This window comes from Apus apus, chromosome 6 (genome assembly GCF_020740795.1).
Source record: "Apus apus isolate bApuApu2 chromosome 6, bApuApu2.pri.cur, whole genome shotgun sequence".
Lineage (NCBI taxonomy): Eukaryota > Metazoa > Chordata > Aves > Apodiformes > Apodidae > Apus > Apus apus.
This window is the reverse complement of record NC_067287.1, coordinates 3505372-3519690: the sequence shown is the minus strand read 5'-3', so window position 1 is coordinate 3519690 and position 14319 is coordinate 3505372.

Below are 14319 nucleotides of genomic sequence, written 5' to 3'. Positions count from 1 at the left end.
CCTTCTCCTTTTCTTCTTCCTCCTAAGCCTCCCTATGTATGCCACAGTTGCTTAATTTTTGTTATAGAAATGATTAAAGTTTTGTTTCATTTACCTCCCAAGAGTTTTTTAGGGTGATAGTCACTCTGTAGATGAATGTAAAAATGCTTTTGTCACATTAGCTTGCATGTTAACTGGTTAAAATGCCTGTTATTTTACTCTGATCTTAATTCACAACAGGATAACAATTTTTATCCTGTTATGCAAAAATCTGCATTATAAATTAGAAGGCATATTTCACACTTTTTTATCTTGGGTGGATTCCTAATGTAATCATTAGGTGTTAGGATGAAAAAATTGAGATCTCAAGTCAACTTCCATTAGCCCAGCTCACATTAGATTCCATCATCTCCAGCAAAGGCCACACATGCTGGTACTTTCCTTACAAGATCTGAATCTTGGTCATGTCTAAGCAGTCTCAAGAAATTTTGAGCCTGACAGACCCCATGCAGAACCCTTGCTAGGGGAATGCAAAATATTTTGGGCTGAAGGCATTTTTTAAAATCCTTTGAAATACAAAAAGCATTTAGCTACACAGAGCTATAATTATTAGTTACAGTAGGATATTAGTGGTCAGGGCCTGGACATTTAAAAAAAAAATAAAAATATTTCAAGTGCATCTGAGCATTTCCAAGCACAAAGGCAGTTTTTCAAAAGGTTAACATCATCTTTGCTTCTTCATCTCCCTGTACAGTTTCTAAGCAAGCCTGAAATTAGTCAGGTAAACTTTTTAATAGAATTCCATTTGGATTATTTCTAACAACAGTAGCACTGCAAGGCTTCTTTAGTTTTGCAGGTTTGTAGAGCATTGTCATAAACTAGGCAATAGTGTTAAGTTCATTAAGCAGTGCCTGCTAAATATGTTTAAGTTCACTCTACGTTCTATCATGCACACACCAGTACAGACTAAGTTGGGTCCTACAAAACCAGCTCAGAAACTCTCTTCAGAGGCAAGGAGCCCACCATCCTGTTCCTCTTGCTGCAGTGGCCCATTGCTGAATTGCCCAGACACAGCTCCTGAAGGCCCTTTATGTTCACCTAAGAACCAAACCATAAAAATCCTCATAACAGCTCCTTCTCCTCCCTGCCTCTGAGCCTCCCTACACCAGCCCAGTGGAAAGCCCCCAGGTTCCTCAGTTGGGATTAGATCAGGGCTTTCATACCCTTATAAATACCACTTATATATACCACTTTATACACCACTTTATACCCAGTGGCACAACCACACACACACACATTTCCACATTAAACAACAAGAAGGGTTAAAAAAACCCCCAAAACTTAAAACATTTGGAACAACGTAACATGAACCCATTTAGAAATATCCACTGTCTGTCCTGAGACAGAGTCAAAACACAGAACACTATCTTTTCTCTTGACCTTGCAAAATCCTGCCATACCCATTACAAACTCTGGCCAATTTATTTTTGTACAAATGGAATTTACAGATTACAAAAATGGTTTGCTCCAGTCATCACCATTCCTTTGAACTCTGAGGCCATTTGAATTTGATCCTGACCAGGCTGACCATAAACCATTCCGTTTGGATAATGGAGGAAATGGAACAGTTTGTCTTGAGTAACCTTATAATAAACTGTAGCTCAGTAGTTATGAATTACAACTAAAATAGCCCCCAAAATAGATATGTATCTATGTGTGTACTTTACATATATTTGCATACACTCACATATACACACATACAACTTCCAGGGCAGTGAAGGAAATGGGTGAAGAGCATTGGTAAAGCTAAAATTATTTTTATTTTCAGTTAAAATCCACAAACTTCACCCGCTTGTTAATTATGTTTTTTTACTGTATTAATATTGTTCATTTAGATGAGCATGGCAAGTAAAAAACCTGTAAACTGTCTAGTCATAATTCACTATAAACTATGTGCAGAACTATGTGGATTAGTCACAAATAATCAAGTTCCAAAATCTATTTTATTTGGGTGTTAAAGTCTTGGAATGTAATTTTCATAAAACCATTCACTCCAAAGTCTTGGAATTCATCTGAGCAAAATGAAAAAGCTAATTTTGGTACTTCATTCAGCCAAAACACGAAAATACGGGAATGTCAAAGAAGCAGGAAAGAAAAAGACATATTTGTTGGGGTTACACAGACTTCCCCATGGGCACCCCACTTGTTTGAAGTCTGGAGGGTTCCACAGGCCCCTACAAGAAGAAAGACCCCTACAAGTTTCCCTTTGGACACCAGCACAGAAGTATAAAAAAATTAAAACTGCTAAATCCAAGAATCACAGATGTAATTTATACCTTAATAGTGTGTCTCATCTCAACCAAGATATGCAGCGTCAGGTCCCTTAAAGTACCCAAAAGTATGAGTTTTGCCAACATGGCCTCCTAAACCTCAACTTTGGTCCTCAAAGGCGTAGCAGACCTCCCAACACAGAGTAGCTCTGGGATGGAGGACAGACAGGGTCTACTCTTGGTCCTGGTGCAATCTGGGTGCTGAGCTGCACTGAGTTACTTCTACCCTGGCTTGAGAACTGGAGAAGTTTCCCTTCTCCACCCTAGTTTGCTGATCACCTCTAACGCACTCCACAAAGAGTAGAAGCCACACACACGCTACATCCCCAATGATAATCCTTCAAATCCTGCAAAACAAACACAAAGGTTCACACCCAGCAGCAGAACCCAATGCTGCTGCTTCCAGGATGTGAAGTGGGCCATGGGTCCTGACCACTTGCTGGGTAGAAGTACCTGAACCTCCACAAGGACCTGAAGATGTTCACTGCATAAACGGCTGCAGCGACATGAAGCGGTGAACTGCTGTTTGCAAAGGCAGTGGAGGCATGTGTCCAACCTTTGACAAACTGTGTATGCTCTGGTTTAAGGTTTAAAAGTAGTTTGGTTTAAGGTTTAAAAGTGGTTTGGTTTAAGGGTTCAGGGCTGTGCACACTGAGTGGCTGAAGGGAGAGCAGAAGTGGGGTAGGACTTCTCCACTCAGTATTTCCCATCCGTTATCAGAAGTGAGATCCCTTCTAAGCAGAATGATGACTTTAGACTTTTGGAGAGTGTGACTTTTTCTGTGCGCCTACTGTATCAAAAGCTCAAACGCTGGGGAGAGATCACGGTCTTCTTGGTGGTCGTGTTCTTAAGTTCAGGATGAGAGGACACCTTTCAACCCAGCTACAAAGTTTTCCCACAGTGTTTAAGGGGACTCCCTAGGAGAGAAGCTAGGAGAGGCCTAGTGGAGCCAAGCAAAGGTAAACCCTTCCAAACCTGCATGACTATGAAAAATTTTGTGTGGCATCATTTTCCAAACATAGATTTTAGGGCTTTCCAGTTCTCCAACCTGCTGCACAGCAGAGGAATTGTATAACAAAGGAAAAACAAGGCACTGAAACTGCAAAGCTTCCATGTGTCACAAAGCAGAGACCCACAGTCCATCAAAACCAGTCAAGAAGACAACTGTTAACTACAGACACAGCTGGAGGCTCCTGGGCAGCTCCCACTCAGTGCTGTTTCCCAGGTTTACCAGTAACCACAAAGTCCCTGGAACTTGGGTACAGCACATGGAGAGATCCAGCAACTGGGCAATGTGTTGTAAAACACACTGCTTTGGTCCATGCTTTTAGGTGGTGATGAGAATAGTATAACTGAGTCACCAAAGCCTAGTAAGAAGAGCTGGAAGAATGAAACAGCCACATTTTGCATTTTTTTAATGAAGAAATATGCTGATTTTTCCCTGCTGCCATTCATTGGCCAGCAGCATTTGAGCCCTGCATGCACATGTGACCACGAGTTTATGAATGAAAAAACACGTCAATTCAAAAGATTGCACAAAATGAACAGAGGATCAACGTCTGAGAAGTTGTGCAGGGTGTGCATTATTCATTAATTGCCTTTTCATGCGATTATTCACTAAACACTATTAATTACACCCCTCTTTAAAAAGGCTTCAATGATCTAATCAAGAAGAAAGGGGGAAATATCGTAGGTCTTGGGAGACCAATAGTGCACATCAAGAATCAAGGATGAACAGGGAGTAGTCAAAATGAAAAACGTGAACACCTACAGCCACCGTTTGTAAAGTATCTAAAAATAACTGGGGCATTCACAGAAATCACAATTGGTTCCCAAACAGAGAAAAAACATTTAGCAGCAAATTGTTCATAATGAGCAATTTAACTAGCTATTCAACAGTGATCCAAGCAAATCTCTGAGTCAGAAAATGGCAATTTGAGCAAAGAGATATTTGAAGACTGACAAAGCCTATTTTGACAAGGAGTATCTGGAAAGAAGCAGAATTCAGTATAAACTTATCTAAGAATATTAAAAAGCTCAGCTATCCTGTGTCCTAACTGAGAATATGAAAAGGGGGGGAGATGTCTTTCTGATAGAGAGAGAAAAGGAGGTTTCTGAAGCATCCAGAAGCTGATTCTAATCCCCACTTTAATTGAAGAGGAGCAAGTTCTTCACACTGCATCTGCTAGACTTCCTTGGCACGGCCAACTGCTCATCCTTCTGACTTCCACCATCGTTAGGATTTTCCCAGTGCCAAGAGGAGACCATGGGGGAAGGGGGGGGGAGAAGGGGGGAGAGAGGCAGAGAAAGGGTTGTTTTAATTCCAAATTGGAGCTTTTTATAAACTTCAAATATTGTAACTTCTTCTTCAGTTCCTCAGAAACAGTTTTCTTCCAAGTGTCTGAACATAACCATAATTCATAGCATGCCATAAAACCTCATTTCCAAAACTATCAACAGGGCAGGCTTTTTTTTTTTTGGTAGGTTAACACAAATAAGTCTGATATGTCTAACGTTATGTGCTCTAATGAAAAACAGTATTATTGTAATACAGCATTTGCATTTTCATGCAGACAATACTTATCAGGTAGATAATAACATTTTATGTTGGGGAATAACAACAAGACTTTCCTGAAGTAAAAAAAGCAACCCCTATAATCTTCTATAATTCAGTACAGAAGAGAAGACATTATACCAAGGAAATTCTTCTTGGCAAACTAGGCTATGATTAAAGGTAGTCACTGGTACTTGTGATCATTTCCTAACCTTAAGCTTTAACTCTCCTCCAAGTTTAGTTTGTGTAACCTAGTAGTTTATGGTTAGAACATATCTTGATAGCAATCCAAAGTCTTCCTGAGACATAGAAGTGGCTTGAGTTCTCTAGCAGATAATTGAATTCAGATACAAGTTTTCTGTCAAACCTCTACAAAAATACAATCAATCATGAAAATCTAGAGACTGGACTTAGATGGCCATCATGAAAACACAAATACAACAGCACAAAGGTTGCACCAGATAAAATCACATCTCCCCAAAAAGAACGATCTAACTAATATTAAAAGATTGGCAAAAGGTCTCGTAATTTTCTATGTTTTGCTAGCACATATTTCTTCTTAATTGGCCAGAAATGCATTTTCTTTCACTGACACACACTGTAACTCTTTCCTGCAAAATTATCATGACAATACACCAGCACAGGCACAGAAATCCTCCCCGTTCATAACCACAATGATAATGCTTCATGAAAGAATGAAACTATTTTACTTGCCTGTCCTTCCCCCCGCAAAGCAAAACCCAAACCAGCACTGGCTCCCGGCAGCTACATCAATAGGATTTTGTACTGCTGATAAAACCATCTTTCTACAGGACATGGCTGATGATATTAAGACATTATGAGTTCCCCGACAGATTTCACATTGAATTCTGATACCTCCTTAGTTAACAAACAGCTATTGCATATGTTCAGTGTGTCTCCTCGTGCCAGGGAGATGGTGTGTTATAGACACGGAGTTTCTGTTCAGTTTTGCTGTCAGATGGATTACTACTACTGGACAAATGACTCTGAGACAAACCTCCTCTCCAAAGCACTGAGAAGTTTGTGGAAGACCTCAGTGCAGCCAAGACTTCAGCTGAGCTGTAAAAAACCCAACACTCGCAGTAGAAAAAAAAAAAAATCATAAATGCACCTATTTAGGATTGCTTTAAATCCAATTAACCTAATAAAGATTTTGTCGTTATTTTCTATTTGTAGACAAATAGATTTTGTACTTCACATCTCCCAGCTAGGGGTACTGGCATGGCACTGAGCTGCCAAAGTCAGGCCAGGTGAAAGGGAGAGCCAGACTGTGGATTGCATCCAACTAATTCATATTCAATTTCCCAGAGCACATTAAAGAAAAGCAGAGTCAGAGCAGAACTCTTGGTACCTCCCAGCACAGGTTCTTCCCTGCAGAGGGGTAATTGCCATCATTCTCTCTCTGGTTACTCTCATTTTCAAAGAACTAGATGTATCAGAGCTAATTCACTCACTGTGCCAAGGACAACAGAAACATCTAAGAAGATATAAAGGTCTTATTCAATAATCGTATTTGTGTTTTCCTGCAGAGTGATGAAGGAAAACAACTTTTATCCTGGAGGGTAGGAGATTTTTGTTTGTTTGTTTGTTGGTTTGTTGTTTGTTTTTTTTTTTTGTGGGAGTGAATTGAGCTTGGGTTCACACAAGCAGCCTGTTAGCAGGAGTGTCATCATGTTCCACAGTAGAACAAACCAAGAAGAAACAGCCACTCCCCCAACTAAAAAAAAAATAAATTATATCTATAAATATCTCACAAAGAAATAAACACTTTTCTTTACAAGAAGTTTACTCAGGAAAGATGTCCAGCCTCTCTGGAAGGAGTTGCCTTTGAAAGCATCTGGGACGGTGGCAAGCTGATGCTTCCCCCACCTGACTTTCTCCACACATCCCATGGCTCAGGAAGGGGAGGCTGGTGACTTAAAATTCATGTGGTTCAAACGACCTGTGCCAGTAGGCAGGAATGTTGCCATGGCCAAATCAACAGGCTCCTGAAAGGCCCCTCTCCTCCCTGGAAAGATAGGAAGCTATAACGGACAGAGTAACCATTACACAGCCTGCAGAAGTAATTACGCTTACGTGAAATGCTGGTATCACCACGACTTGTCTTGTAACAAATTTAACCGGCTTATAAACTAGCTTAACCGAGCTACAACTAGTTTAACTGGCCTACAAGTAGTTTAACTATAGGTGGGGATAAGGCACATTTCCTCCCTGCACCAGATCTCCATCTCTCCTCAAAGGCTGACTTAACGAGACACTGAAATGTTCCTCCTTTTCCATCTGCCAAACAGCGAGCATACTACAGATATGAGTGGAGCTAAACACATTCAGGAAGACACACTTTCAGTACACTTCATCTGCAGTTATAAAACATCACTTGAAAGCAGCTGAGTAACTCATGTTTCACTTGCTTGATGATCTGTACAAGAGGGTACAACGTGCTTTGTGTGAGTGACGGAGTATGAGATGCAAATGTATGTTTGAGAACCACCTGCTTGACCACCACTTGGTGAACTGCTTTTCCACTCCAGTCTCACAGGAGCTGAGCTTCTAAAAAATACAGAACATTTTGTGCCTGGCTGCAAAATCCATATCCTTTGTCTGAATCCCAACCTCTGGGGTACCTCAGTTTTGCCTCCTCAGTGGAGGAGCACAGCAGCCTTCGATGCGTCGCGGCTTTCGGCTCATCCCCAACTGCTCTAATTATTCAGCTTTCTTCAACTGGCAATTGTAAACCACTTTGCATCCACTCTGCTTCCACTGCATGGCATTAAATGCTATTTCTGCCCCCTAAGGAAGCAAGAGCAACTGTCTAAGCAGTGCCTGCATCTGAACACTTGGTTGGGAATCAAGGCATTTCCAGTGCTGGGTAACAAAAGCCCTCACTTCTCTCGGAGCACTTTTACACCAACATCAATACAAAATACCTCTGCAACAGAAGAAACTTCCCAGGCAGCACCCCTTTTTGTAAGCAAAAGTCCCCACTGCCTTCCTCACCCTAGAGGTGACTGAAATGTAGGCGCTGGACCCTCATTTCTAGCTGCATGTAATTGCTTCTCAGATGTCCACCTCAAACCCCTCCAGAACATTGCCTGTGTCACTCTGTGGCTCAATATCAGATACATCTCCAACTCTTTCATTCCTGAAGACTAATGAATCTACAGTAGAAGCCGAATTTCCCCTTTAGTTTTAAAACCTACCCCTGCCTGTTGCTGCCGGGCTGGAAGAGATCAGATGCTCCCTGCTTCCAGTTCGGTACCAGTAGCCCTATAAATAACAGTAATTTACACACAACTCACACACTTTTTCGGTATTTCTGCAAGCAATCCAGAGGCAGACAGGAACAAATTGATGGAGACAGAAATGGGAGAATCCCACCCTGTCAGAAGATGAATGAGCTGAGCTTGCATGATGTGAACCATGGCTGACAGAAGCGAGGGGGAATCAAAGAGTGAGCAACTTTTGACAACACACGCTTCACAGCTCTGACCACTGAGGATCTACATGATTATCTCCAGACAAAATAACTGTGAGTAAAAGGCTTACATACACTTAAATTAAACACAGCAGGGTTTTAGTAATCTCTGTTTGCATTTTACTTTCTGTTAAGAAGGAAATTGCTTGGACTTGGAACATTTCATTTAATGGCATTTTTAGTTACCTTTTGTACTTCTAATGCCACAGTCTAAATTCACCCTGAATTACCCAGGAAGGCAAAAGAAACTTTTGTCCTTTATTTTTAATTGCTGCAGCTTCCTTACCAATTTTACTAAATTAAATGTGTTTTAAAGCATCACCGTATTTGAAACCTAATTATCCCAATCTCTGGATGAAGAATAGCTAACAATACAAACCCCATTTATGTAATTTATTTTGCAAAGGAAAATAAATGGAATGCAGTTGCAGTAATGATATACATGCTCACAATTCCTCCCTGGGTTGTGTTGTTTTTTTTTCTCTCTTCTCCACAACAACTTAGGGAAGCTGCATCTTTTTTAAACAAATGCTTTAAAAGCATCTCTGCTGTAGCATTTGTTACATCTCTCTGTGCTGCTCTGAGAACGAGGGAGCCTCTGCATAATGTCATGTTCTCTCTAAGCAGCATGAAGGGCTTTTGTTTTGTGCGGTGGGCTGGGGGTTTTTTGGGTTGGTTTTTGGTTGTTTGGGGTTTGTTGGTTGTTGTTTTTTTTTTTTGTTATAGCTGGTCATGAATGAGGATTATGGCCTGTCGCCCACAATAAGTCATGAATGAAGATCATGGCTGGTAATTGTAATGTGGAAAATAAAAAAGAGTGGGAGATGCAGGGCTGAGATGCACTGGCTGTTGAATCATTATTCAGCTCTGAGTGGAGTTTAATCTTTTTAGACCACCTAGTCCTGAGAACTTACATTTCAGTTTTGTTGGATAAGCAACCGTTTACTCACTGCATTTATCAATTACTTGCTGACTTCCTGCTACTTCCAGCTGTATTAGGTTCTATCCCAGGAAAGAAAATTGTTCCCAAATGATGAGCCCATCGGTTAAAAGCAAGGAAACAAGCAATCCTCCCCCAAACAACCATACAAGAGGGAACAAAAAGTTATTACAAGAGTGCACTAGTGCAAGTAGAGAAAATCCCTGCCATTTTCCATAGCAGACTTTTTCATCAGTCAACAGAATTTTGCTGAAGTCTTCTATTAGGATTACAAAAAAACTCCTCAGAAATTAACCTGAATAACAAAAAAGCTGCTGAAATAAAGTCTTTATTAAAAAAAAAAAAAAAAAGAACATTGATACCATGAATTTAGTCCATATTTAAACTCTTTTGCTAGGAAGGTGCCCTCAAGCTCAGTAGCATTTAAGGAAACCCTGGGACATATGTGGTCAAACAACCCAACATACTCTTGGAAGATTAATTCTGCAAACATGGCTTGGAAATTTTGCTGTTCTAGGTGGAGTCATGTTATTTGCTCTCTGCAAGTGAGATGAGCCCTGATGGGTTTAGTCATTCAAATATTTGTAAGACCTTTAAAGTTTGGCCCAAATGTTTACTTGTTCATATGAGGAAGGATTTTTTTACTCTTCATTCACTCTCCATCCTTGTTATTCCCCAGTTTAAAAGCAGTCAAATATCCAGTAAGAGAATGGATACAAACCCCATGTGACACTTTGGTGACCAATTGTATATGAAAAACAATGACTGGCAGAAATGATCAGTACATGAACCAGTCCAAAGCTTGTTTGCTTATACTAATCAGTAAATATTTAAAATAAGAAAGACATTCCGAGAAATCAGAAGAGCTGTGTGAGCAAATCACAAGCAGGAAGGAAGACAAAATTTTTGGAATATTTTATCTTAAATAATTTCACCACCTGTGTCTTAAAACTTTAAACAAAAATTAAAACAATTTCTTTATATTGCTTTCCAACACAACTGGCCACAAGCCACTCTTCTAGCAAAGGATACTTCCATGACATTCTTGCAAAAATTGTTAACGTATTTCTAAAATTAGGTAGTTCACACAGGTGTTCTGATATTTGCTTTCAGGAAGCCCAAAACTCAATTATTGTGGTTTTTTTCTCTCTTTTCTTGTATTTTGCAAATGCATTTCCTTCCTTGTGCACACACGCTACTTTGTTAATCTTAGTTATTTCTATTTGCTTGGATTCCTGTGCTGATTTTATCTTAGGGGATCGTGAAAGTGATTATTTTATTTTATTTTTTTGTCCAGGGGAAAGAAACTGCATTAAACTATTTAACACATATGGCCAGTGGCTAGAAGGAAAATAAACACGTCAATTGTGAGGTTTTCCAGCTTTCTTGGTGTCCCTTTATAGTCTTAAAAAGAGCAGAAATATCAACATCTACTTTAGATGACAGAAGTAATAATGGTAACAAAAGGGTAACTTTAAAAACAGTTTGCCTATTAGCTAGAAGGCATTTATTTATATACTGATGAGAAGAGCTGATGCTGAAAATATTCCTGCAGGTTACAGACATGTGAGCACATTATTAGGAGCTGTGGCACACCAACATGCAGGTATCACCCATTTCATTACTACCTGATTAATTAACCTGTTTCAAGTGTGAAAGTTGGCACCTTGTCATTAGAAACCATGGGAATAACTAATGAGAAACTATGAAATAATTTGTTCCTCAATTAAAAAACCTGAAAGGAGAGGGTTTATCTCATTATTCCTCTCTCCTGTTATCACCTATGTGAAGCCAAGAAGATTTTGTAAAACTCTAAAAAAAAAAATAAAAAATACACTGTGTAACATCTTAGAAACACTTTGCAGATCTTTAATAAAACGTGGTGTTATCCAACACCAATAGGCAAGCCAAGAAGTTTTCAGGGAAAACGTACCCAGTAGACAGCAGGAATGTGAATCCAAGTGCTTTTGTTTCAGAGGATTTGTTACTCTTTTTTGGCACAACTAGAGGTTGAAGAGACAAAAAGACACCTGTGAGTTATTAATTGGGAATAAATTACATGACAAATATGGAGATTGTTGTCTATTAAAAAGTTACCTACAAAGAGGTAGTATCTTTTATATATGTGTTCATTTAGGATTAAGTTTATAGAAAAAGGAACCCTGACTTTAGGCAATGGTTGTTATGAGGATGGGTTGTTTTCATTAAGTTTTGCTTCGGGAAATATTAATGTTAATTCACAGCTAAAGGAACAAGGTCAGGAAGATGTCCAGGGAGGGATGTTCTTGCCCTACCACTCTTCATGATTTTCAGAATATCATGGCAAACAGTCCCGAGGACTGGAGGAAAGTCAAAGTCACTCCAGCGTTCAAATTGGGCAAGAAGGATGATCCAGGAAACTACAGACCAGTCAATCTCACCTCCATCCCTGGAAAAATGATGGAGCAGCTCATTCTGGAGGTTATCTTTAAGCACTTGGAAGAGAGGAAAGTTATCAGGAGTAGCCAGTATGATTTACCAAGGGGAAATAAGGCTTGGCTAATCTTATAGCCTTCTGTGATGGTGTGACTGAATGGACAGATGCAGGGAGTCCAGTGGACGTGTCTACCTTGACCTTAGCAAGGCTTTTGACACTGTCTCACATAACATCCTTGTGAGCAGAAGTGTGGGGTAGAAGAGCAGGCACTGAGATGGACTGGGACCTGGCTAAACAATAGAGCCCAGAGGGTGGTGATCAGTGGTGCAGAGTCCAGCTGGAGACCTGTAACTAGTGGAGTTCCCCAGGGATCTGTGCTGGGTCCAGTCCTGTTCCAACATTTTCATCAACAACCTGGATGAGGGGACAGTGTGTCCTCAGCAAGTTCCCTGAGGATACCAAACTGGGAGGGTTGGCTGATTCACCAGAAGGCTGTGCAGCCATTCAGCAAGGTTTGGACAGACTGGAGAGCTGGGCAAAGAGGAACCTAATGAGGTTCAACAAGAATAAGTGTAGAGTCCTGCACATGGGGAGGAATAGCAACATGCACCAGTACAGGTTAGGAGCTGACCTGCTAGAAAGCAGCTCCATGGAGAAGGACCTTGGAGTCCTGGTGGACAGCAAGTTATCCATGGGGCAAGTAAGCTGGTCCTGCTCTGGAAGGGGGGTTGGACTTTATGATCTCCAGACGTCCCTTCCAACCCCTAACATTCTGTGATTCTCTGATCCTGTGAAGCTTTAAACACCTGGATATCTCTTGAAGTGTACAGGCCTAAAGTTAAGGTTCTCAAAATGACTTCTCAAGAAAACAAGTATTAAACAGCAAAATAGTCACTGGGATACTCTGCATCCAGCGTGGCTTGGCTGAAAATATATATATATGTGTGTGTGTGGAAAATGAGATGTTTAGCACTGTGAATCATGGATTGTGAGCAGAAAGTCAGACACTTGGGGGATTTGGATGTGAAATTATCTATATATATCCAAGACACTGACAGCAGGATGGGCGAGGGTGTTCCCCTGAGTAGGAGATGGGAGGTTAGTTGAGATAAATTGGGAGGACATTTCTGAAGATTAAACTTGTTGCATTAAAGAGGCAATGGGAAAAGTAGTAAGGAATCTCAGGGGGGTTTCTTTTTTTCCTAAAAGGAGATGTGGAAGAAAAGAGTATCCCGATGAGGGAAGGTGTAACAGAAATAATGATCTCTAGCGTTTAGGAAAAGACCCAGACCCATCCCTAGATTCATTGAGAAGTAAGACATTGCCTGGCTTTGTAGGAAAGAAAAAAGAGGAATAAAAGATAATGCTCTGATGATGAGTTTTCATGTCCCGTGAGTATCAGTAGACATCACTTTTGAGAAGAAACTGAGGAACCCTGAGACAACTTCACATTTTGCTTGCTCTGCTCCCTCTATCCCTGGAGCCTTGGACACTGTCCCACTGGGAGCTTCAGTCTAGCATGAGGACAAGCTGTGGGCTACCCTACAAACCCTTGCACGCCAGGCTCCAGTCACACTCCTTCATCGTAGCCCCAGAGCAGAAACTGAAAGCAAAGACAAGAGGCAAAGCAGGTTCCTGCTACTTGTTCCAAAAATAAGCAGAAGCTCTCTCTCCCATGATTGGAAACAAAAAAAGAGAAGAAGAAATGAGGTAACTGAAAATTTGCTGGCATCTTCAGATTTTGATGCTGCTTTGGTGGTAGCCAGTGGTGACAGGTGACATGTGACTTCCAACCCCCCACCAAAAAAAATAATCCTTGTGTTCATTTTAATCACTGTCACGATTTATGGCAGGGGCACCACAAATCCCTTCTGTCCCACAAATCTCTGGTCAGAATTTGATGTACAGTTTGACACTGGGCTGCTTCAACATAGTCTGCATTTAGGTAGGAAATAAAAGGGGTGCAGACTTAAAAATGTCTGCCAGAACTGGGTGCAAAATGCCTTGTCTCGATCGTTTTATTTGTTAATACACATAACAGACCTTTGCTATGGCAATAAGCTTGTTTTTCCTTGAAAGTTTTGCATTTCCCTAAAAATCTGCACACATGAAAATATATTTCCCCTTTTCTGGTCTTGCCTGAAAACTTCCTCAAAGCACCAGCCACGTGCCCAGCCTGGCAACCACCTCCTGTCCTGCGCTCTCCTTCGCCTGCTGCAGAGGGGCTGGACCCTCAGCAACCATAAATGAGAGTTTTTATCAATGTAAAAGAAGACCTGGTGTATTTTGGGAAGGTAGAAACTGAATGCAAGGCTTGGGCTTTGCAAGGCAAGCAAAGAAGGGTTTACTTGGGGGTTTTTTCTGCCTTGAGAGCACCTGCCACTGAGCAACAACAGCTTCCCACCTTCCTCACTTCTAGAGAGCAGAGACTTAGCCTGAATCATTAAAAAAACCCAAACCAGTAAAAAAATGCATCCAGCCCTGCTATTTTGCACCAAGATACGAGGAAAGAAAGAAAAAATATTGCCAAAGTTTCTTGTTTCTCTAGTAAAACATGATCCCTTGAGAGAGTGACACCAAAAAAAGCAGAGACAAAAAAGCAGA